At 41.1% G+C, this 23,542-nt stretch overlaps 1 protein-coding gene and 1 long non-coding RNA gene across 3 annotated transcripts in view; one reads left to right on the forward strand and one right to left on the reverse strand.

Moving 5' to 3' along the window:
- Window positions 1-966: 966 nt before the first annotated feature.
- Window positions 967-23,541, reverse strand: LOC116281793 (uncharacterized). The gene is made up of 3 exons (XR_004191243.2): window positions 23,378-23,541; window positions 14,020-14,087; window positions 967-1,045 (listed from the first exon to the last, which is right to left on the reverse strand). It is a non-coding gene; the product is annotated as an uncharacterized lncRNA (long non-coding RNA).
- Window positions 12,582-23,542, forward strand: part of ARHGAP29 (Rho GTPase activating protein 29) — a 66,240-nt gene continuing 55,279 nt past the window's right edge. Inside the window, exon 1 of one of the 2 annotated variants that reach the window (XM_072968174.1) lies at window positions 12,582-12,793. The gene's annotated coding sequence lies outside the window, so the exon portion shown is untranslated. Of the gene's footprint in view, window positions 12,794-21,690; window positions 21,776-23,542 lie in introns of those variants that run through there. The other variant, XM_072968175.1, reaches the window with a different exon arrangement.

Genomic DNA, 23,542 nt, shown 5'->3' on the forward strand with positions numbered 1-23,542 from the left:
TGCCAGGGTCAGGGGCAAAGCTAGGGCAGAGGTGGCAACTCAGAGGAAAGGATGGCATCAAGAGACCAAGAAAGTACAGAAAATACTGCCCCATTTCATCGATGCCAAGTCAAAGGGACAACCAACACAGGAGAGCAGTTTAAGGGAGTGGCCTCAGTGGCCTTCAGCAGAGACCGGGAGGGTTGTTAGGATGGAGGATTGTGGGGGGCAAAGCTAAATCTTCTAGGGAAGTCTATCCAATAGAATGTGGAGGAGACCAAGAGTGGCCCAGCCCCAGGAAACTGGGCAGGCAAGGGTAATTCAGGGGAGGCAGTCACCAGCTTCACAGTGGGGTGCAGGGTGGACGCCCCTGAGTGAGCTCAAAAGCCCAAGTGAAGCAAGTGGAGGGGGCTACAGAGGGACACTCGGGGCATTCAGGGAGAATCACTACCCAGGGACACCGGGTCCTGTGTTTCAGCTGGTGAACCAAAGACTACTCCACACCTCCACTGACTAGTGCTGCAAGGGCCACTGATGTTCTTCCCAAATGGAGCCTTCTCAGTCTTGGGATGGAAGGGGGAGCTTTGGATGTCTGGGTACCAATTACGAATGGTGGAGACGAGATAAGGATTAGTACAGAACCTGACAAAGGAAGACTCAGAGAGGAGCCAGCAAGAACTCTTGAGGCCCAGCGGGACTGATGCTAACACATGGAGAGAGAAATCAAGGGCTGCTGTGGTGGGGTGGCAATTCTGATATGTTGCTGCCAAGATTATGAATAGGTTTACTCTTTTTGGAGACCAGTTTGGCAACATGTAGAAGGACCCATAGAAACGTGCCTACCCTTTGACCAAAAACTCCACTTCTAGGGATCTAAGCGAAGGACTGACGTGGACTCAGCTTTCTGTACAAGGAGACTCACCATCGTGTCATTCATACCCAAGGAAAGTTGGAAGCAATACAAACATTCAAAGGCAGAGAACTGACCTGGTGAAAGTAAGGAACTTCTGGAAAGTGAACTCTTCTGTGGCCAGTGGCTGATACTAAATCATGCTTTTGAAGGACCCTAAAAGACATGGGAAAGTGCTTATATTATAAAATGCTAGGTGGAGAAAAGCAAAAACAAGTAAACAGAAGTAGAAAGTAGCATATATAGAATAGTTTCAATTTTGTGAAAATATTTAAATATATCAACACAAGAAAAAAAAGACTGAAAGGAGTTCTAAGGCATTAATAACCACCATCTTAGATAGTGATATTATAGATTATTTTAAAATCCTCACCAATTTTCTAAAATAACTTGTATTATTATAAATGGAAAACATAAACATATTATGTAATACCCAAAGGGAATTAAGGAATGGGTTGAAATTCACTGCATTGAGGAGTTCTGCCTCCCTATGTGACAAACTTCATAACTGTACCTCAAAATCACGTGTGTCCCCAGGGTCTGCAAACCCTCTGACATCTTTAGAGCACTGCTGTTTCTGATTGCAGACAGACCAGACACACAACACCACAAATCATTTACTTCTAAATTACTGAAATTTCGATGTCTATTGAGATGTAGTTATACTTGAGTCACGTGCATAACACAGGAAAACCAAATGAGGCTCAATCTTTTTGAAACAAACACGTGTTTATTATTTTATCATTAAGTGGGATCCGTTGTATCATAACCCATTGCCTTGATTTATAAAGCATGGCGGAGCTTTTGCAGCAAGAGAACTGGGAAAGGGAAGCAGCAGAGCTGGGGGAAGAAGGACTAGCCAGGCTAGAGTCATAGGCAGGCCAAGCGTCAGCATCGCACAGGGACCGGACACGCAGCATCACGGGCTGGCATCCAAGAATTCTAATCTGATGGAATTCGGCAGTGGCAGTTGGTGGTTTCTTGGCCTGGTTTTTTAACGTTTCAGAAATAGAAGCCCATTTACCCAGTTAATGGTGGGGGTGGGGGGGATGAGGCTTTGTTGTAGGGGGCGTAGGGTATAAGAAAGTCAGGGAGCGCACTTAACGGCTGTCCTCCGTCACGTGAGAACTACAAGTCGCCTTGAATACAGCGCAGCCTGGGTCACCCTGGGGGCCCCTGGGCACCACTCAGCCTGACTCTGACGCTCTGCAGTTTTTACAGTGACGCGGCTGCTCTAGGTCTTTGTTTCTAGTGTTCCTACCACTCACTGCCAACTGCTTGCTTTCTTCTTTTTGTCTTGGCTTCTGCTCACTGATGACATCTGCTGCCTCATTGTTTCTGCTTTCTGTGAATGTTTTTTTCTTTATGTGTCTTTTCAACTTCTGTCCCTACTATCAACAGCAGGGGCTCTCCCAAGGCCTCCTATTTAAACTCTCCGACATAGAAGTTCTCACTGGCTTTGTTGCTTGTCTTTTTCCTCGTTGGGTAGAGCTCACTTGCCAGATTGCTTCACGGAACACTGACAGGCCTACATTGGGCTGCCCTGGATGAGACATCCAAATTTAGTTGGATCAGCTGAGGTCAGGAGGTAGGCGTTGTGACTAGTTTCCTTCAGAAGGGGCAGTGGGCATTTCAGGAACTGAGAATATGAGAGGTTCCTCCCCAAAGCAGAGTCCATCCGATTTGAGGCAGACCCTGGCCAGAGGTTAGAGTGAGTTAGGGATTTTCCCTTAGAAAAATAAAAGCTGGTGATATTGTCAATATCATAGTCCCAGGAGGGAAACTGAGTCAGACACCAGTCAGATAAGCAGAGTGCAAATGGCAGCGAATGGGAAAAGACTACCACATAATGCACACTCCAATGCCTATGACTCACCCCAGCCGTATCGGATTTCAAGCTTAGGACGGTATGACTAATGGCAGTAGACTGGTAGAGGGATTCCCTATCGCAACCAGTCTTGGTCAGGATTAGCTCAGAATTGAGCCATATTGAATCAACATACTGGAGGCCTCTGATCCTCTGTAGAAATTCCACAGATGCTTTTGCATCATATACAGAGGGAACTTTTCCTCTCTGAAGAGTTTGTCTTTAACTAACAGTGGGTCAGGAAATACTTCTTGAACTTTTGACTTGTGAACTCTGAATTTAAATATTCAACACAGATTCCTTCTTTGCATCTTGAAAAGCATTACGGCATTCAATTTTTTCCTTTATGTATATTAGTTTCTTGTGGCTGCTGTAACAAATGACCACAAACTTAGATGGTTTAAAACAATAGAAATATATTCTCTCACAGTTCTGGAGGCCACAAGTCCAAAACCAAGGCACTGGCGGGCCCATGCTCCCTCTGAATGCCCTAGACAATAATCCTGCTTTGCCTCTGCCAGCTTCAGATGAGAGCCTGGAGTCCTTGGTGTTCCCTGGCTTACAGCTGCATTGCTCTGATTTCTACTTATCTTTATCTGACCACCATCCCTCCATGCAGGTCTCTGTGTCTCTTTCTCTTGTTATAAGGATTCCAGTCATCAAGTTAGGGTCCACCTTAATCCAGTATGACCTCATTTTGACTAACCACATCTGAAAAGACCTTATTTACAAATAAGGTCACATTCTGAAGTTTCAGGTAGATTTGAATTGGGGTAGGGGGGGCATTATTCAACCCAGTACAACATGTTAAACATTTCCCAATCTTTGGTCAAATTAATAATGGAAAGAAAATCCTATGCTTTTCTTAGTCTCCATTAGATGAGGTCTATTTGTTCCTTGTACCTCTAAAATGGATATGGGATACAGAGATGACTGGCGTTATGAAACCTTAAATCTTTGACCAACTGCCTAGCACCACCATAGATTCTCAAGGGATCTGAATAGAAGGGAGACCTGGGAAATTAACTCCGCTATGAAGAGGGACTTTGGCTCTAAACTCCCCTGGGGCCTCCCATTTCTAGAGATTTGGGCTGACCCACTGGACCTCTGGGCTAAAGCTCTGAATAAAAGCAAGAGAATGTCTTCCTGTAGACCGAGAGTCAAGACTATAATTTTCCATCATAACAAGAGATCAAAAAGAATTTACTCAAATGAAAAATGTCTGAAGGGAAAGAGAAAAGCTCATCTCTGTACCTTGGGAAGCAGCAGACACAGAGGATAACGATGTGGGCTTTGGAGTTAAGCTTGTCATGAGTTCAGATCCTGGTTTCATCACTTACTAGCTAGGTGACCTTGTTCATACTAATTAGTCTCCTTAAGTCTCAGTTTCCTCATTAGAACAATGAAGATAGTAATATCTTCCTCACAGAGCTACTGTGAAGAGTAAATGGGGTAATCCACGTAATGCGTGTGGTGCATGGGAAGTGCCAGCTATAATCATTACTAAGGCCAGTACAACTGGCTTAAGCTGCTCAAATATATCTCCTGACCTTGCACTGATTTCTACTGAAACTTCCTAGAGCAAGAAGGCCCTTCCATATGGGAGGCATCCTAAGATCCTCCGTCACCATCTACGTGAGAGACACGTTCTCCATAAAGGCAAAACGAAGAGCACTCTCAGATCAGCCAGAGGTTTTAACCTAGAACTTGCAAAACGCCAGTTCCCATGCCAGATCCTGCTCCTCATGAGTTTTCTCTGGTCTGAACGAAATTCTTTTAAATTTGGAATTTCTTGGCCACATTAAAAAAAAATCTATAAAGATTTTTTGAAACCCAAATTTCTGGCTTGAAAAGTCAAAAGACCAGGCAATACTAAACCTAAATTTTCCTATGACTAGAGTGCCCATATAGTGTATTGTACACATTGGCACACTTTTGAGAGTAAGGGGAGGCTTTGTAAATAACTGTGCCTGAACAACAAGCGTTAACTGAATCTGCCTGAGGCAAATCAGGATATGTGGTTGGTCACCTTACCCACGAACTCAGTGATCTGGAGCTAAATAAGAGTGAATGCCTTCCGTAGGGGGTCTGGCTCTCTCAGTTTGCCCCTACTTCTAGGGTTTTGAGTTTTCAACCTCTTATTTTAACACCTTTGCATATCACACATAATAATTGGTCCTCCAAAACCAGAATCTAACATCTCTGACCTGGGCTTCTATCATCTTCCTTCTCTGAGAAGGAAAGAGTGTGGGGTGAGTTATCAATCAGTGCATACGCTGGACTTCATTCAGATGCTATCATGGATTCTGCTAGAATTTCCAAAAGCATAGTAATACCTATGTAATGTCATTAACACCTTATCATCATCTGATGTCTTATTAATTAGTCCTTCTCTGCATCTGTAGAGCATTCATCTTTGGGCTGTGTCACACATTGTCACAATAATCATTTAGAGACATTGCAAGATTCTTGAAATGCCTTCTGAATCATGCAAGGATTGGATTGAGAGGAATATAAACCAATTCTTTGAAAATTTTTAATTTTCAAGGGGTTTCCTTCCAATGAATAAATTGTATTCCAAAAGTTTGCTTGTAAGTCTAGCATAAAGAATCAGAAGGCATATTCCTATAGAAATAATGTTGTTGCCTCCCCATGTCACACACATATACACACCCAAAATAAAATGCAGTATATGTATTATGAAATAAATACACTATAGAATATCTAAAGGTTAGTACTAGATCCTAATCTATCCCTGGGTATTAGTAGTTGAAACACTGTGTTTGTGTAAGAAAAAGCATCTTCTAAGTATTCTTTTTTTAAAATACTCATTCTTTAGGAATTCTGAACCAAGGTCAATGGCGGGAGAAGTAACTTCCTGAGGGGGTTTTAGGGACAGACTCCTCTTCTGCCCATTTGCAAAATGTTTATTCACGTAGTATTTTTAGGATAGGTACAAATGTGTATAAGAAATATCAAAACTCTTTATTACCTAGAATATTTGATGAGTACAGAAAATGTCATTTGTTGATCAAAGTGGATTATTTGAAAATTACAAAGTGGAATAGGACTATTTAGATCTGATGAGTGTATTGGAAGAATTACTGCTTGAGGATGGGTGACCTTGCTTTGAGTTCAGTCTCTACTATTAGCTTGTTATGCAACTTTGGATAAATAGCTTACTCTAACTAAAATACAACTTTCTTATCAGAAATCTGAATAAGAATGATGATAATAATTCATATTTCACAGACATTTTGAAGGTAAACTGAGATAATGTAGCTTTACACTATGAAATGCTATCGAACCAAAAATAATAGTGAAGTAAATTAATGCTTATCAAGCTCTTATTATGAGCCAAGCACTGTGATAAAATTACTATTATTAACTAGCAACCAATAATACCTGCTGTGGCAGAAACAGTGTCCTTAAAAGTGACAGTCTTAATTCTTCCTCTACTGGAACAAATGAAGAGACCAGGACATCCCTTCCACTCTGAGCAGAAACCAGTCAGCCTCCTCCCACTGAAAATGCTCACACAACACCAGGCCTGTAAACATCCTGCTTCTGATTTTAATAATAATGTTACAATGGATATGATGCTGCATCCTGGCCTACACCCCAGAGTAGGAGTGATATTGACTGACTCATTACAATTCGTGAGTATTATGAAGAAGGAATGGCCCACTTAAAGAGTTAGATAAAGGCAACTTTCAGCCAGACATGGGCTTGCTATTTCTATAGGGTAGAGGAAGGAAATGGTCTTGGGTCCAACTAGAATCCATTAATGGTATTCTTATTTGATTTCTAGAACTTAAATGGTGTTGTCTTATGTGTTAGTTTGTTATGGCCCCCATGACAACAACAACAACAACAAAAAAAACACAGACTGGGTGGCGTAAACAGAAATGTATCTTTTCACAATTCTGGAAACTGAAAGTCGGACATCATGGTTGGTTTCTTCTGAGGCTTCCCTTGGCTTGTAGGTGGCTATCTTTTCTGTGTCTTTGCATGGTCTAGACCTGGTCTCCCTATGTCATCCCATGGTCTGTGTCCTAATCTTCTCTTATAAAAATACCAGTCATATTGGCTTAGGACCTACACTAATAGCCTCATTTTAACTTAAATACCTCTTTAAAGGCCCTATCTCCAAATACAGTCACATTCTGAGGTATTGGGGTTTAGGACTTCAACATACAAATTTTGAGGGGACAAAATTCAGCCCATAATACTTTGCCTGATAAATCAGTGATCTACTTTGTTCTCTAGAAATTTTCCCAGCAGTCTTGTCTCCTTTATCTCTTCCTTCTCCCCATTGTCCTGCCCCAGCCCTACTACCAAAACCACCTACCACCTACAAAACTATGAAAAGCCCCTTCAGTTTTCACCGCACTTTAAACACCGATTCACAAGTACAACATTGCCATTGGCATTGGCGGCTCCATTCCACTGACTTGTTGGTGTCAAGCAAAGCTTGTGTAAATTAAAATATCAGTTTTTTGTGAAACATGTTCAAAGGGTCCTTCTAGACCCACTGTTCCTTGACCCCCATCCTATGCTTCTAATTTTTCAGTGCCTAAGTAAGTCCGAGGTTTATATCAAGACCTCTTATCTACTGGTCTACTCATTTCCTTAGATTCCAGTTTCTTGGTAAGCTTGTTCTATCTTTCAATATCTTTTCCAGAATGAAACTCTTGTTCTTTTTCTCTTGGTTCTTAGTTACTACTCAAAAGGAAGACTTTAGAAGTTGGTTTGATATTGTTCATTCTGACTAAGAGGACTGTCTTCATCTATTCCCAGGAGAGCTCTAGAGCAGGTGCCACCTCCCAGCCCAGCTCAGGCTAACTCCTAAGCAAGGCAACTGACTGCCTTCATGCCGTGCTTGCCATTCCATCTGTTCTCCACCCTGCGCATACTAAGCTGATGGTTTCAGTGATGTTACATAACAAGTATTTCATCAGTTTTTTGGCCAGTGGGATGTATGTTATGCTTGTGACTTCATATAGTCTAGTACCATGCAGCGCTCAGGAAAATTTAATTACCCTGATGGATGTCCTAAACTGAATATGCCATCAAGCACAGTAAGGATGTCTGTCCATCAAGGATAATCAGCCACTAGTTTTCTAGGTCTTTAACACAAAAGCTTACAGACATTTCAAAATGCAAATATTATAGGGTTATTAAATCATATAAATACTATTTTTTTCCTGTATTGTATTTCTTTTGATTTAAGTCCTACACTGTCAGCTATTGAGATAGTTTCAAAATAAAATCATTTAAATCCAGGTATCTAAATGACTGGGTAATAATAGTTCTTCTGATGATATGGGATATAATGTCCTCTTGAATAAATTTAAAAAGAGCCTTTGCTGAAACAGGTTTGTATAACTAAGTATTTTTCAACTTTTATAAGCAGTCCCTTCCCAATCCTCTGGCAAGTGTAGCACAGGCAGCCACCCCTATATAAATATGCAGTTAGAAAGATAAACACTCATTAAAGTCCCTAGTGGTTGCATTGTTTCTCAAGGTTCAGCAATATTTGTTCAGTGTGTAGATAAAGAAAGAGATTAGCAATGTTTCCACTGGGCTCTACTCTTGCCTAAAACCAGGCAGCCTTCTCCCTAGCAGAAAGGCCCTAATCTGTGCATGTGTTCCAGAATGCCTCAGGACACTTTCTACTTCAAGAGCAAACCAAGCTCCTCATCGGTTCCATGCGAAGCCAACCAATTTTTAAGGACCATTATTTTTTAGTAACTTAATAAGTTAGACCCCCAAAATAGTAGGAGTAAATTTGTAGAACAGATTTCATATTTAGACATGTTAGTATCACTTAAACATTTACACATTAAACTAAGACTGATTCAGGTAGCGGCTCTGATCTAATTTCATAGATTTATGGACATTTTAAAACTTTAATTTATCAGTTAGTGTAGAAAGAGCCCCATCTTGGTTCCAGTCTCATTAGGCCAATGTGTGATCTCTGGGAAAGCTGAGCTGGGCTTTTTTCTTTTTTTTAATAAAATAAAGGAGAATGGAGTAGAGGAGTTCTAACATCCCTCTGACTCTGAAAATTATGAGATTCTTTTGGGAGAAAGAGATCTCATCTTCCCCTCGCATAGAGGTCTGTGTGAGGGTCAGATGACGTGTACTCCCAAGCCCAGTGTCATCCAGTGAATAGAACATGCAGGTGAGGGCTAGCTGTGTTTGTTTTCTTATCTAGTCAGCGTTTGGTGGAATAGATGAAAGAAAAACAATAGCAGAAAATGTTTACCCTTCCACTTTAAAGAAGGAAGGAAATAATTTAAGATTCTAGAGTTATTTATGGTTATTTCAGACAAAGTCTAGGTAAAGTAATTAAACTTGGCACGTGTTAGTACGTTGGTCACAAGCAGCTAATGTAAAATCTTTGTCAAAGCAATATGGTTCTCTTATCTGATTAAAACTTTCAAAATGTTAAACTAATCTTTTTCAAAGATAAATCTAGTGTTTGGGCTGTACTGTTATTTTCTTTAAATTATTTTATTTACTGATTAATTCCAAGTACCTCCCCAGGGGCTGGAAATACAATGGTGAACAAAACAGGGAGAGTCCCTACCATCATGGCGCTTAAGACTTCCATACTGGCCAGAGGAAGTGAGAAACACACTGGTAAACTAATAACTTCACCAAGTCAGCAGAAGGATAAGTGCTATGGCATTCACAGCAGGGTAAAGAGGGTAGGAAGTAAAAAAAGTGGGGGATGCTGTTTTCTGTAGAGTGGTCAGGGGACATGTCAATGATATGGAACATTTGAAGGAAGCTTGTAAGGGAGCAAAGAGCAAGTCACATAGATCCAGGGGCAGGGAGTCCATTGCAGGCAGAGGGGTCAACAGAGGCAAGGGGGCCCTTGTGGGTATCAGAGGAACAGCAAAATGGCCAGAGAGGCAGCAGAAGAATAAGGGGAGTGATTCCCACCATCTTTTTCTAAGAGAAGTATGATCGATTATCTTCATCTTAACATCAATTTTCATTAAATCCAATAGAAACTCTTTATTGAACTTCTTTTGTTCTGAGCCTCAGTTTCTAACTTGTAAAATGGGGATGACAATAGTACCTCATAGGGTTGTTGTGAGGACTAAATGTTACTAAATACAAAGAATAATTAAGACAGTGCCTAGCACAGAGAATACCATGGAGGGCCTCTTAACCTTACCATCAGCATTATCATCTCTTTATTCACAACAGTATCAATAATTTAATTTTTCAGGCTAATGGCATAATTCAGCACCAAACATCAATTATCCAGAGAGCTTCCTTACACATTAGAACATGGGTTAGGGTCGTGGTACAGGGTGACTCAAGCATAGAGGTTTATGTCATTAAATGTCTTAGAGCTTAACATAACATAAACAAATTGGGGCTGGAAGCTTAATACCTTAATCTAGACATAAAATGAGTATGATATCATATCCATAGGCTCACTTGAGTTTTTATTTTTTTATGTCAGTCTTACTCAGTTCCCTCTCCTCATGACGACACAGAATTCTCAAATGTTTGCCATGTCGTACGCATTCATTTCCAGCGTGTGGTCTGAATTGATTCCTTGTTTCTCAGTTACAACCATCATGGAATCAAGATTAATAACCTGCTTGGTGAGTTTTGTCCACACTGGAATCTGGAGCGTTTGTACTCCCTACGGCTGTCGGGCTCTCTGCGGTTCTTTCTAAGTGCTCCGGCAGTCAGGGTCAAAGACAGCCTCAGTGACCGGGAGCTTGCCGGCCTTTGGGCCACCCTGCCTGCTTCCATTATCTTTTCCCCTCTCCCAGGCATTTAGCCAGGGTTGAAGAAGAGTCTGAAAGTGGATTTAAAGTTCACTAATATAACCCCTGTTCTGAGAACAATGTCTGGCACAATGGAGGTACTCAATAAATACTTGTGGAATGAATAAAGATGGAACAGGTCTGGTGGACGATGCTGGGCTCTCCTAAACAGGCTGGCACTGAAGCACGGCGGAGTGGAGGAGCACCTGTCCCCTGCACTCTCCTCCAGGCTGGGCTCCCACCCCCATCACTCACAGGGAACATCTGCCTGCATGATCAGCCCCTTCACATCCGGGCACAGGGTATCTGGAACCAGCTTTGCTTTAGGCATGTGGCTTTTTTCTGGCCATCGCTGTTGGTTTCACTAGTTTCAACATGTTGAACAGAGCTTATGGTAACAAAAGAAAAATTCATCCTGGAAGGATTTTCACTCCTGGGCCCACTGGTCAGTCCCTCAACATCCCTCCAGAAAATACTTAGTAGGGGCACTTTCTGTTAGGGACACAGACTCAGGTAAGACAACACTGTAGACGTTCATAATCTAATTAGTATAAATAAACACTAGTATTAGTATAAAACAAAAGACTGCAAGACAATCACAGGTGGCACAAGAATAAGATTCTGTGTACCGTACAGTGATAAATAGGGCAACTAATTTTCAGTGAGAAGAACAGGAAGGCTGCAGAGCAGAGGTTGTATTCTAGTATAGAAAGAATGGAGAACATTTCAAAAGGCAGAGAACATTTCAAGAGGCAAACAGCTATGTATTATTAATAAATATTGTAATTATAAGATAGCAATACTATACCATCTGTCATGTATGTTTCATTGCTGATCCAGCATCCAATTATGCCTCTGAATTTTGTTTGTTTGCCTCTGATGCTTCATCCTCCAAAACCATGACCCTGAGCCACTTTAACCAAGAAACATTTATAGGTAAAAAACAGTTGGCGTATCAGGGTAAGTGGTAGGATTTGGTGGCGGTATTGTCCTCTATTTCTTCTTTTCTTTACCAAACACATGAGCAACCTATCCCAGAAAACAGGTTGTTGATGTTCATTCACTCTTTCTCAGTTAATAACTGCATTTATTTTATTGCAAAAATGAATTACCATTTTTCTCTGAGAACGCTTTCAAATATATTTCTCCCAATTGATAAAGAAGAATGGAGACTATGGTGGACTATATATTTTGAAAAAGATTTAAGGGGAGGAGGAGGAGGTTGAAAAACCTTTCAAATTTCCTTCCCATAATTTTACTTATTTATTCAGCTAATGTTCACGAAGTGCCTGCTATGTCTCAGTGTAGATGACAGGAAGGGTATTCTTAGCAGAGTTAAGTGTTACTACAATATATTCTCTATTCAATAGAAACGTTGTACTTTTAAACAATTGTGGTGTGCGATCTAACCCCTAGATAAATGCTTTAATTTTGGTTGTTCATTTTTCCTACAGTGTCGATGAGTTCCATTAAATAAAGGATCATTTAATGGTAAGAACTGAGGAGCATGGTTGGGGGGACGTGCATTCTACAAATATTTACTGAGCAACTCCCATGAGCCAGGTACAGTACGTAATAGTTGATGATTTGAGTACTTCAGTTTTCCGAGAAAGACAGTCAGAGACAGAAAAGTCAGAGACAGTGTGGCAGGTTTAAAGTTAAGCGCAAAACGTATTTTTGTTCCTAAAGGGATAAGGAGGGTGTGGGAAGAGGGCGGACTAAACAAGTTGAAGACCAGATTCCTGCCTGGAAGGAATTCGAAGTGTCCACCTGAGAAATGTCCACTTAAACAACAAGGACCTGCTCCCTGCTGGAGGGTGCCAAAGGTGACTTAGGACAGTCCCTCCGCCTGGCCTGCCGCAAGCCGCGCGGGGCGGCCAGCACGGCTGCGACGCCCGGGACAGTCTGCGGGCTGAGGCACAGCTGACAGCCCGCGCCCGGCGCCCAGCCCGCGGCCGCCCGCGCAGGGCCCCGCCCCCCGGGCGCGCGGGCCAATGGGCTGGGCTGCAGGGGGCGGGCCGCGGCCGGGCGGGAGGCGCGAGGCCGGGGGCGGAGCGGCGGCGGCGGCGGCGGCCGGCGCGGTCGTGGCTGCAGCTGCAGGGGCGGCGGCGGAGGCTCGGCCGGGCGTCCGCGGGCCGTGGGGGATGGGGGCGGCGAGCTCCAGCCCTCGGCGGCGGCGGCGGCGGCCGTGAGTGTCGGGCGGGCGTCCGCGTCCAGGACGCGGGATGGAGCGCCGCGGTGAGTGTGGGGCGGCGGCGGCGGGGGCTGGGGTCACCCGCGGCGGCCACCCGCGCGTTGCCGTCCAGGGTCCGTGCGGCCCTGGCAGAGGCCGGGAGCGGGGGCGGCCACCGGCGGGCCGGGCCGGTGTTCCCGGGACCCCTGGTCCTCCGGGAAGTGTCCGACCGGGCGCGGCGGGAGCGGAGGAGCCGCGAGGGCAGAAGCGGGAGCTGCACGGAACCTGGGGACCCCAGTTAGGCGACGCCGCCCCGGCCTCAGGGAGAGGCTCGAGGGGCGGACTTTCCTCCTTTTCCAGGTCCCGCCGAGCGCCCTGCAGCCCTGTCTTCCTTTTCTAACCACACGCCCTCTTCATCCGCCTCTAAACGGAATTCAGGGATTCCTTTACTCCCCCCTTCCTTCCTCTCCACCCCCACTCTCAACTGGTTTCCTTCACAGGGTCTTCAAGTTCGTCTTCCTTACTTGGGATCTTTTTGTAAGTTTTTTGGTGGCTTTTTCTGAAATTTCAGTCTGACAAATGCAGAGATAAAATAACAGACAGCTCTTGTTCCCTTCTACCTTTTCTAATCATACTTCGCCTCACCTAGGCCCGACTGTTTATTTGGTGGGGGGGGGCGGGACATGAAAAGTAGAAAACACTTCCCCTCTCTTTCTACCCGAGTGCCCCGCTCTGGAGCGCCTGTCTCCTCATATCCCTCTCCCCTTCTCCCCTCTTCTGTCTCTCACCTCTGCAGCCGTCCCTTCACCTCCCACCCCAGCACCTCCACACTCCATCCACCTTGCCCCAGCTCGGTCCTAGGGCAAGTCCTGTGATTTACAGAATAGGAATTGACAGGTGGGGTTGCAGCTACTACAGGAGAGGAGAGCGTCTCCCTGTGAGTTTGCTTCCCTGGCTGTCCCAGGACCCCACGACGGAAGCCTCGGCTCCGGAACGGCCTTCCTCTGGCCAGAACACAGTAGCCAGGGACTCTCTGTCTTTGAGCCCCTCTGACGTTTCTACAGTCTATTTCTCTTTTTCATCACCACCCCTCTTTAAAGACAAGGGTGAGGTTTGTTTACCGCCCCCCCACCATTGGTTTTTTTTGTTTGTTTGTTTTGGTTTTGATCTTTGACATTTGACATCCTCTATCACCTTCTAAAGGTGGATCTCTGAGGGGCTGTTAGGAGGTGAAAGGTCCAAGACCGCGGTGGAGCTGAAATAGGCAAAGAACTTTTTGTTCCACATGTACCTTTTCTTTTTCTCTTCTTTTATGGGAATTGGCTTCTCTCCCTTGTTCAGGTTGAGGGATGGGGTTTCCTGTTCAAGAAAAAGAATTCATAATTAAATATGAAAATATCTAGAATGAGTAAAGAAATCACAACAAATTATGAGCCTTGGAGATTTAATCCCCTCCTTCAGAGATTTCTCTAGGCAGTTTGCCAGAAATGCGTACTTAGAAATGCTTCCTGATTGTAGGAACTGTGCAAGTCAGGAACCCGGACCCTTAAGCTTCATTAGCTTTATGGTACAAATAGCTTTAGTCTCCTGATTCTGAGAAAAGTTTTAAGACTGAATTTGAAGGGAAGTATGATAGGCCTGGGTGGAAAATGTTGCAGTCTCCAAATTGGCAGGAAATAAAACTCTGCCTGAGATGAAGAAAGCACTGTTCAGCGAATCTGTGGTGGCTGGTCATTCCTGCTCTGCTCACCTCCTTAAAATAGAACATCCACCTGAATTATCAGTGCCTTCACTTTCCAGCTGTAAAAGCCCTTGACCTAGGAATGTGGGCTTCTACAACCACTGCTGTTGTTCCCAGCAGTTATTGCTGTGTTGAACAAAGCTCATGCCCAGAAGGTACCCTGGAAATACTGTCATTGTTGTGCCATTAGTGATCACTCAGCATTCACTCAGAAATGTCGTGTGAGCCCACTCTATGTTAGACAAGGCCCTGTGGAGCCTCTCAATCTGTTGGGTAGAAGTAGACAATTCCGAATAAATAGAGCCTAAGGCATAGTATCTTGGGTTACGTGAGAGAAGTCTGTTGCATGTCCTATGGGAAAGTAAAGGGATGATGTATTTCCAGTGGAGGAAATGAAAAGGCTTCTTGGAAGTAGTGATGTTTTATATGAGATTGAAGTTAAGTAAGAGAATAATTGTAATCCGCGCAGAAAGCAGAAGGGGCCTCGTGAGCAGAACTGCTGGTTGTCTCTCGTGCATACCAGGAAGTCACCAACCAGCTTCCATGATGCTCCTCTGAGGGCTGTTGTGTCTATTTTAAATTTCCCCCCTCACCTCTAGTATAATGAGCCACAACACAGACACATTCACATGTTAAAAAAGGGGGGGGGTAGTTAAAAGGAAGGTTTCCTAACATGTTTTGATATGATGAAGATTTTTGCAGAGGGTTTGCACTTTTTTCTTTATTATTACTCTGATGAACAAAAGAGCCATTTGATGATACTGCCTCCTTAGTATAAAAATTGTTCCTTTTTCTTAAAAAACATTCCAGTATTTGTCACTGAGAAAGTTTTCAAATACAGTATTGTTCATTTTTAAGGAAGAAGATGGAAAATATTTCGAAAAGTATTAAGGGATGGAGGAAGTTGATGTTGAAGGATTAATTCAAACAGAGCCTCGCATAATTTTACTTATTTATCTAATATTCATTAAGCACTAAAATGATGACAGATTTTTGTACACTGTGAGTTTTGACAAATGTATACACCTATGTAGTCACCATAATCAAGATATAGAACATTTCTGTTACTCCAAAAAGTTCTCTCATGCTCATTTGGAGCTCCCCCCGACCTCCCACACCACAACCTCTGCCATTTTTACTAAAGATTAGGTTCATCTTTTCTAGAATTTCATGTAAAAGAAATCATACAGCGTATATTCTTTTGTGCCAGATTCCTTTCATTTAGCACGATGTTTTTGAGATTCGCGCATGGTTTTTGCTGTGTCCTGAATATTTATTGTTAAGTAGTATTCCATTGTAAGGCTATATCACAATTTGTTTATTCAATTATTTGTTGATGGACATTTGGGTTGTTTCCTGTTTTTGACTATCATGAAAAAAGTTGCTATGTACATTTGTGTTCAAGTTCCTGGATTAATGTATTTTTCATTTCTTTTGAGTATATAAAAGAGTAGAATTGCTGAGTTGTGTGGTAAATGTATGTTCAGTTGTATCAGAAACTGCCAGGCTGTTTTCCAGAGTGTAGCAGCAATGTGTGAGTTTTAGTTGCTCTACATCCTTCCTACCTCAAATTTGGTATTTCAGTCTAACTAAAATGAAGAATTCTAGTAGGTAGATAGTGGTATTTCATTGTGGCTTAAATTTGCATTTTCCTGACACTAATGATGTTGAGCCCTATTTCATGTGCTTATTGCCCAGTTGTGATCTGTTTTGAAGTGTGTGTTCAAATCTTTTACATATTAATTTATTGTGTTGTTTGTTTTATTACTGAGTTTTAAGAGTTATTGATGTAATTTGAATACAAGTCCTTTTTCAGATATTTTCTCCCAATTTGTGGGCTTGTATTTCATTTCTTAACAGTTGTCTTTCAAAGAGCAGAATTATTAAATTTTGATGAAGTCTAGTTTACCGATTTTTTAAAATGGTTCTTGCTTTTTAGGTCTGAGAAATTGTTCCCTAGATTTTCTCCCAAGATTTCTTTCAGAGCAGGCGTCCTCAAACATACTCTTAAAGGACCAGATCATAAATATTTTAGGCTTACAGGCTAAAGTACCTCAACGACTCAACTCTGCTGTTGTAGAGCAAAAACAGGTATTGACAATACATAAACAGTCGGGCATGGCTGTGTTCTCCCAGAACTTTTATTCAGAAAAACAGGCAGCCGCCTCTTCTGATTCCAGAATTTAAAAGACTGGTAGTTTTAGGTCTGTAATACATGTTGAGTTAATTTTAGGATATGCTGTAAAGTAAGGATCTAGGATCATTTTTTTTCTTATATGGATATCAAGATATTTCAGCACCATTTATTGAAAAGACTGTCTTTCCTCCTATTGAATTACTCTGGCACCTCTAGAAAATCAACAGATTATATATGTGGGTCTATTTCTAGACTCTGTACTGTTGGTCTGTGTCTCTCTTTATACCAATGTCACACTATCTTGACTACTGCAGCTCTATAGTAAATCTTAAAATCAGGCAGTGTGAGTCTTACAACTTTGTTCTTTTTCAAAAAATTTTGGCTGTTCAGATCTTTTACATATTTACATACTCTTTAGACTCAGCCTGTCAATTTCTACAAAAAAGCCAGGAGGGATTTTGTTTGGGATTGCTTGAAACTATAGATCACTTTGAGGGAAATTTAAGTCTTAACAGTATTGAGTCTTCCAATTCATGAACTTGATATACTTATAAATTTATTCAGTTCTTTAATTTCTTGCACTAGTGTTTTATAATTTTAAATTTAGGCTTTTGCACACGTTCTGTTAAATTTAGTCCTAAAAATATCTTGGGTTTTTTTTTTGATGTTATGATAATTGGTACTAGTTTCTAAAATGTCATTTTCCAATTGTTTGTTCCTAGTATATAGAAATTAAATTGATTATAGTACAGTGATCTTACATTCTGTGGCTTTGCTATATTTATTTATTAGTTGTAACAGCTTATAGGTTTCTTAGGATTTTTGAGGTACAGAAACATGTCAACTTGGAATAAAGTGTTTTACTTATTTTTCTCAGTCTGAATGTGTTTTATTTCTTTCTCTTGTTCTATTATACTGGCGAAGACCTTCAATAACAATATTGATCCTGATCTTAAGGGGAAAATACTGTCTTTCATCATTGACTTTGATGTTAGCTATAGCTTTTTTTGTAGATGACTTTTATCAAGTTGAAGATACTCTTTTCTACTCCTACTTTGCTGACTGCTTTAATCATGAAAGGTTGCAGAATTTTGTCAGATACTTTTTCTCCATCTATTGAGATGATCACATGATTTTTCTCTATTGAATATTAAGCTAAGCTTGATTCTTGGGACAAACCTTTCTTGGTCCTAATGTATTATTGTTTTTATACATTGTTCAATTTGACTTGCTAATACTGTGTTAAGAAATTTGAACTGTAATTTTCTTGTAATATCTTTGTCTGGTTTTGGTATCAGGGTAATGTCAACCTCATAAAATTAGTTGGGAAGTTTTCCTTCCTCCTATTTTCTGAAAGTTTTTGTAGGACTGTTTCATCTGATTCAATAGATTTCATTAGTGAGGCCATCTGATCTGAATCTGCAGTTTTTTTTGTGAGACATTTTGAATTATGAATCCAATTTCTTTACTACATAAAAGGCTATTCAGATTTTCTATTTCTTGTATTAGGTTTGGTTATTTTTGTCTTTCAAAAAAGGTTCCATTTCATAATGCGTTGTTGAATTTTTTGGCAAAGTTGTTTGTAACATTTCCTTGTTTCCCTTTTAATGATCTGTAGGGTCTGTACTGTTGTCCCTTCTTTCATTCATGATACTAGTAATTTGTGTTTTCTCACTTTATTTTGATCAGTTCAATGAGATATTTATTAATTTAATTGATCTTTTCAAAGAACTGACTTTTAGTTACATTGATTTTTCTTTGTTACCTGTTTTCTATATCATTGATTTTTTCACTTACCATTATTTCTTTCCATTTACTTATTTTGTGTTTCATTTGCTCTTCACTTTCTAGCTTCTTAAAGTGGAAGCTTAAATAATTGATTTTGGACCTTCTGTTCTTTTTAATAAAGCATCTAAACCTGTATAATTCTCTAACGACTTCTTTTACTATGTAACTTACACATTTTGAGATACTGTGTTTTCGTTTTTAATCAGTTCAAAATATTTTCAAATTTGCCTTGTGAAAATTTGACCAGTGAATTATTTAAAAATATATTTTCTTATTTCCAAATAGTTGGGGATTTCCCAATTATCCTACTGTTATTCCATATTTAATTTTTTGGGGTCAGAGAACATACACTGTATGACTTCAGTTCTCTTAAATTTATTGGAACTTGTTGTATGATCCTATATATGGGCTATCTTAGTGAATATTTTATGTGTATTTGAAAACAGTGTATATTCTGTTGTTGGGTAGTATTTTCTATAAATGTCTATCAGGTCAAGTTAGTTGATAGTATTGTTCAAATTTGCTATATCCTTCAGATTTTCTGTTATTTGTTCTATAACTAAATGAGAGAGGAGTTTTGAAATCTTAACTATCATTGAGATTTGTCTATTTTCCCTTATATTTCTGTCAGGTTTTACCTCATATGTTTTGGAGCTCTATTTTTAGGTGCATACACTTTTAAGATCATATCTTTATGATGGATTAACTCTGATCATTATAAAATGTTACTTTTTATCCTTGGTAAAACTCCTTGTCTGATATAATAGAGCTATTTCTGCTTTTCTATGATTAGTATTTGCATGGTATATCTTTTACTGTTGTTTTGCTTTCAATCTCTCTGTGTCTTTGTATTTCAAGTCTGTTACTTACAGACAGTATGTAGCTGAGTCTTTTTTATCTGATTTGACAATCTCTGCCTTTTTATAGGGGTGTTTAGAGTATTTATATTTAGTGTAATTACTGATGTGATTGGGTTTAAGTCTATCATCTTGCTGTTTGTCTTTAATTTGTTTTATCTGTTCCTTATTTTTTTCTTCTTGTTCTGCTTTCTTTTGGATTCATTAATTTTTTGAAATTCCATTTATGTCCACTATTGGCTAATTAACTCTACCTCTGAAGATTTTAATACACATTTTAACTTGATATAGCTTCAAATATTATGCTATTTCACATATAATGTAAGAAGCTTACTTGCATTTCCCTCCTCCCTTACTTTTTGCTGTTATTATACATTGTACTTCTGTATACGTTGTAAATGCCACTGTATACATTGTAAATGCCACACACACTGCTATTTCATTTTAAATATCAGGTTTTTTTTTTAAAGAAATGTACAAATTGAGGCTGATTTTGTGGCTTCGTTGGGGTGAGTCTAGAACACTACTTTATGAGAGCTGGGTCAGGTATACTACTAACACATGCCCTTCTGGGATCTCTCGTTGAGTATTCAACAGGTCTCTACTCTGGCTGATGAAAACTCAAAGGTCTCCCAACCCTGTGGGAGCCCTGGGAATTGTTCAGCCACAACCTGTGGAAATTCTTTGCCCATCCTTGTGGAGTTGCCCCCTGTTCACACTCTGCTTTGTATTCAGCAGGAAAATTAAGAAATTGCCTGTGCAAATTTCTGGAGCTCTTCCTTTGCCTACATTCTTCCTCTCTGGTACTCTGTCCTGCAGATTCCAGCTGCCCCAGTCTCCCTGAATTATGATCTCTTTCTCCTCAACTTAACAGGACTACCACTTTCTGTTTGGCTTCCCCCTTCCTGTGCCAAGGTCTAGAATGTGCCTCTAGGTAGAAAGTTGGGGTGATTGTAGGGATCACCTCATATGTTGGTTATTCCATCTCTCCATGATCAGGGTCCTATGCTGTTTCTAGTCTAATGTCTGAAAACAATATAGTGGAAGTCTGGTCTCATTTATTCCTGCACTTGATCTATTTAAAATATTAAATCCTTTTTAATCTAGAGATTTTCTTTCCATCGTTTTCTATGCAATTTATTTAAGAAACTGTTGTGTGCTGTATAAAATGACCTAGAGTCTAGATTTTGCTGGGTGCATCCTGTGATGTAATTTAACATGTTCCCCTGTCTTCTGTATTGCTTATAAAGTGGTCATTGGACCTAGAGCAGGGTTTCTCATCCTTGACAGTATGGACCGTTGGGGGCTGGGTAATTCTCAGTTAGGGGTGGAGGGGAGAGGGTTGGGGTGCTCTCCTGTGCAAGTGGGATGTTTAGCAGCATCCCTAGCCACTACCCACTAGGTGTCAGTACAACACCCTCCCAAGTTGTGACAACCAAAGATGTCTCCAGACATTGTAAAATGTTTTTAGAATCATTATGAAAAGTAGGGTATCTAAACTACAGAATCAACTTGAGGAATATGAAGATACTCACCTAGCAAAAATAATAATACTAACTATGTTAACACTGAAGAGAACACAGGAAAAAGATTTTAATAATTTGTAAGTTGAAGCTTTACAGAAAGACTGAAGAGCAACATTACAGAGGGTGTGAATTTCTGTTTTAGAAGGGAAAAATAGACAATAATAATGTAAAATGGTACAAACACAAATAGTTTCTCTTCACTTATGTTAATTCCGTAAATATTTTTCGGCAACTTTTTGAACATTTTAAGATGTTGGACTTCTACAATACATATACAGATGCTTTTACTTTTTCTTTTTTTTTTTGTTTTTAACCCTTTACTGTTTAATTAAAAGTCAAGAATTTTGGGCTTACAGAAAGATATTGTTGCAATAGTGTACTTTTTACACTTGAAACTTACTTATGTGATATAAATTTTCTTTAAACATGGTGCCAGTTAGGGGATTAATGAAATAACCCTTTTAATTTGAAAGTGAACTACTATTTTTGCTGATGTTTCAAACTTTCATATTCCTACTTAATAAGGAAAAACAGTGGAGAAAATGACAGACAATATATTTGATAAAAAGATTTAAAAGGAGGATTAGGATTGAAAGACTCCTCAAAATTTCCCTCAGATAGCCTGCCTTATAACCATCTAATACTCATTGAAGACCCACTGTGTGTCGGTTCTATAAACAATAATTGGCTCTTTTGAGATGGTTTATGGATAAACCTGATGGGAAGGGTCTTGAGATTAACCTAAAGTAAAGCCAAGGGGCAGACTTTCTTCCCTTGAGCTCCCTGAGGGTTGCTCTGGCTTTACCTTCCATGGCCTTTAGAATCCTTTCCTCTCTCCCCCATTGATGTCCTTCAGTTTAGTCATCAGTGGTTTCCATGGTGAGTGTCCACTGTGCATTTCTCCTCCAGTAGGGTTTGAAGGAACATGTGGCTGTTAGGTGAACCTAGCATTTCTAGTGCTTCTGATCTGGGCACAGTTAATGTTTAAAGTTTAATAGGTAAGTTTTAAAAACTTAAGTCTGCAAAATAAGAGTGGAGGCCAGGAAGTCAAGGAGCGTGGGTTCTCGTATTTATCTTTTGTAGGGGCCTCACTGGTTTCACTTACCCAGAATTATTTGTGTGTGAGAGGTGTCGCTCTTCCCTTTCTCTGTCAGTGGGTGGTCTCCCTATTTCTTTCTCTTTATCATCTCTCTTATCTTCCCTTTTCTGACTCCATCTTATTTTTTCTTTCTCTGCCTCCTCTTGTCTCTGCATCTTTCTTGATCTTCTTTCCCTCTCTGTCTTTCTCTCCTCTACACAGTTGTTTCTCACCCTCTCACATCTCATGGATTTTTCCTCTCCCTCCCTCCCTGGCACTCCTTTTTGTCTCTGTCACCTCACCACTTCTACCACAGATACCCTTTCTCCCCATGAGGACCTTGTTCAAGACATTGTCAGTTCAACTTTAATAAGGAACTCAATCCTCTTTATTAAGAAAACGGTGATAATGGAATAAGGTAGTACAAAATAATTAATATATTTGAAAATAGAATACAAGGGGGTATTTGAGGTTGAGTGACTTTCTTACATTTCTTTCCCAAAACCTTGCGTATGATTTAATAATTGTGCTAATTCAGTCCCCTTTTGTTTAGGGACCCCTGACCTCCCATTAGTTTGTTTCACTTCAGGGCATCATTAGTTTTTACGGTGAGAGTCTGTGGTGCATTGCTCTTTTTAAGTGTGGTTAGAAGGAAATTTCAGTTGAGGTTTCCAGAGTATCTTTAGCATGTCCTTGGTACGGCTGTGTTTGGGGTTTGAAGGGGTAAATTTGTGTAAGCTGAGTCTGAAAAATCCAGTATGGAGCGAAAGTAACTAAAAAGCTGAACATTTTTATATTTATCTTTTCCAGGCAGCACCTGAAGGGCCAAATTCGCTTCATTTCTCTAACATGGTTTTCACTGGAAGGGGTCAAAGATGTGAGAGATTTTCCTCTTCCCTTTCCAACGAGTATTTTCTCCCTCTCCTGTCACTTGGCTCTATCATAGTCACTTCCTTTTTCTGTCTCTCCTTTCTCTTTTGTCTCAGTATTTTGTCTTTCTGCCTTCACCTGTTGCTGCTTTCCTTGGCTTTGCCCCCCCCCCCGTGCCTGCAGCCCCCGTTTCTTCCTGCCCCTCGTCCTCACGTGGCCTGTGTTTCCCCTGCTTTCGCCCGTAGGCAGTGCGCCCTGCCTGCACCACCACCCCAGCACCCTCCTCCTGTGCCCTGTTCCTCCACCAGTTCTTTCTGACTGTCCCAGCACTGAGGAACGGACGTGGCTTGTTCTCGTGAGGAGTATGATATGGGAGCTTATGTACTTTCGGCCCCTGCTGGTTTTCCTTAATTATTCCGTCTTTTCCATTACCCTTTTCTCATTCCGAGCGACTCTGAGAGAGCAGCTGAAGTAGCACGGGTCTAAGTGGAAACTGCTACCCCGTGCAGGGGGCGGGGGAGTGCGCTGGCTCTGAGGTAGTTCGTTCTGGAAAGGAGCCAGGCCTGTGCTCCGCTTCACCTGAGTGGGGGCCTGTTTTTGTTTCTGTTTCCTTAAAGGAGTTGGAGAGGAACAAGGTGGTCCAAAGAAGTACCTCATGAGAAACGTAGGTTGCTCATCCGGTAAACTCCTGTTTGCCAGGTCTGGTCAGCAGGTGACTTAGGACGGTCCCTCCGCCTGGCCTGCCGCAAGCCGCGCGGGGCGGCCAGCACGGCCGCGACGCCCCGGACAGTCTGCGGGCTGAGGCACAGCTGACAGC

This window comes from Vicugna pacos, chromosome 9 (assembly GCF_048564905.1).
Source record: "Vicugna pacos chromosome 9, VicPac4, whole genome shotgun sequence".
Lineage (NCBI taxonomy): Eukaryota > Metazoa > Chordata > Mammalia > Artiodactyla > Camelidae > Vicugna > Vicugna pacos.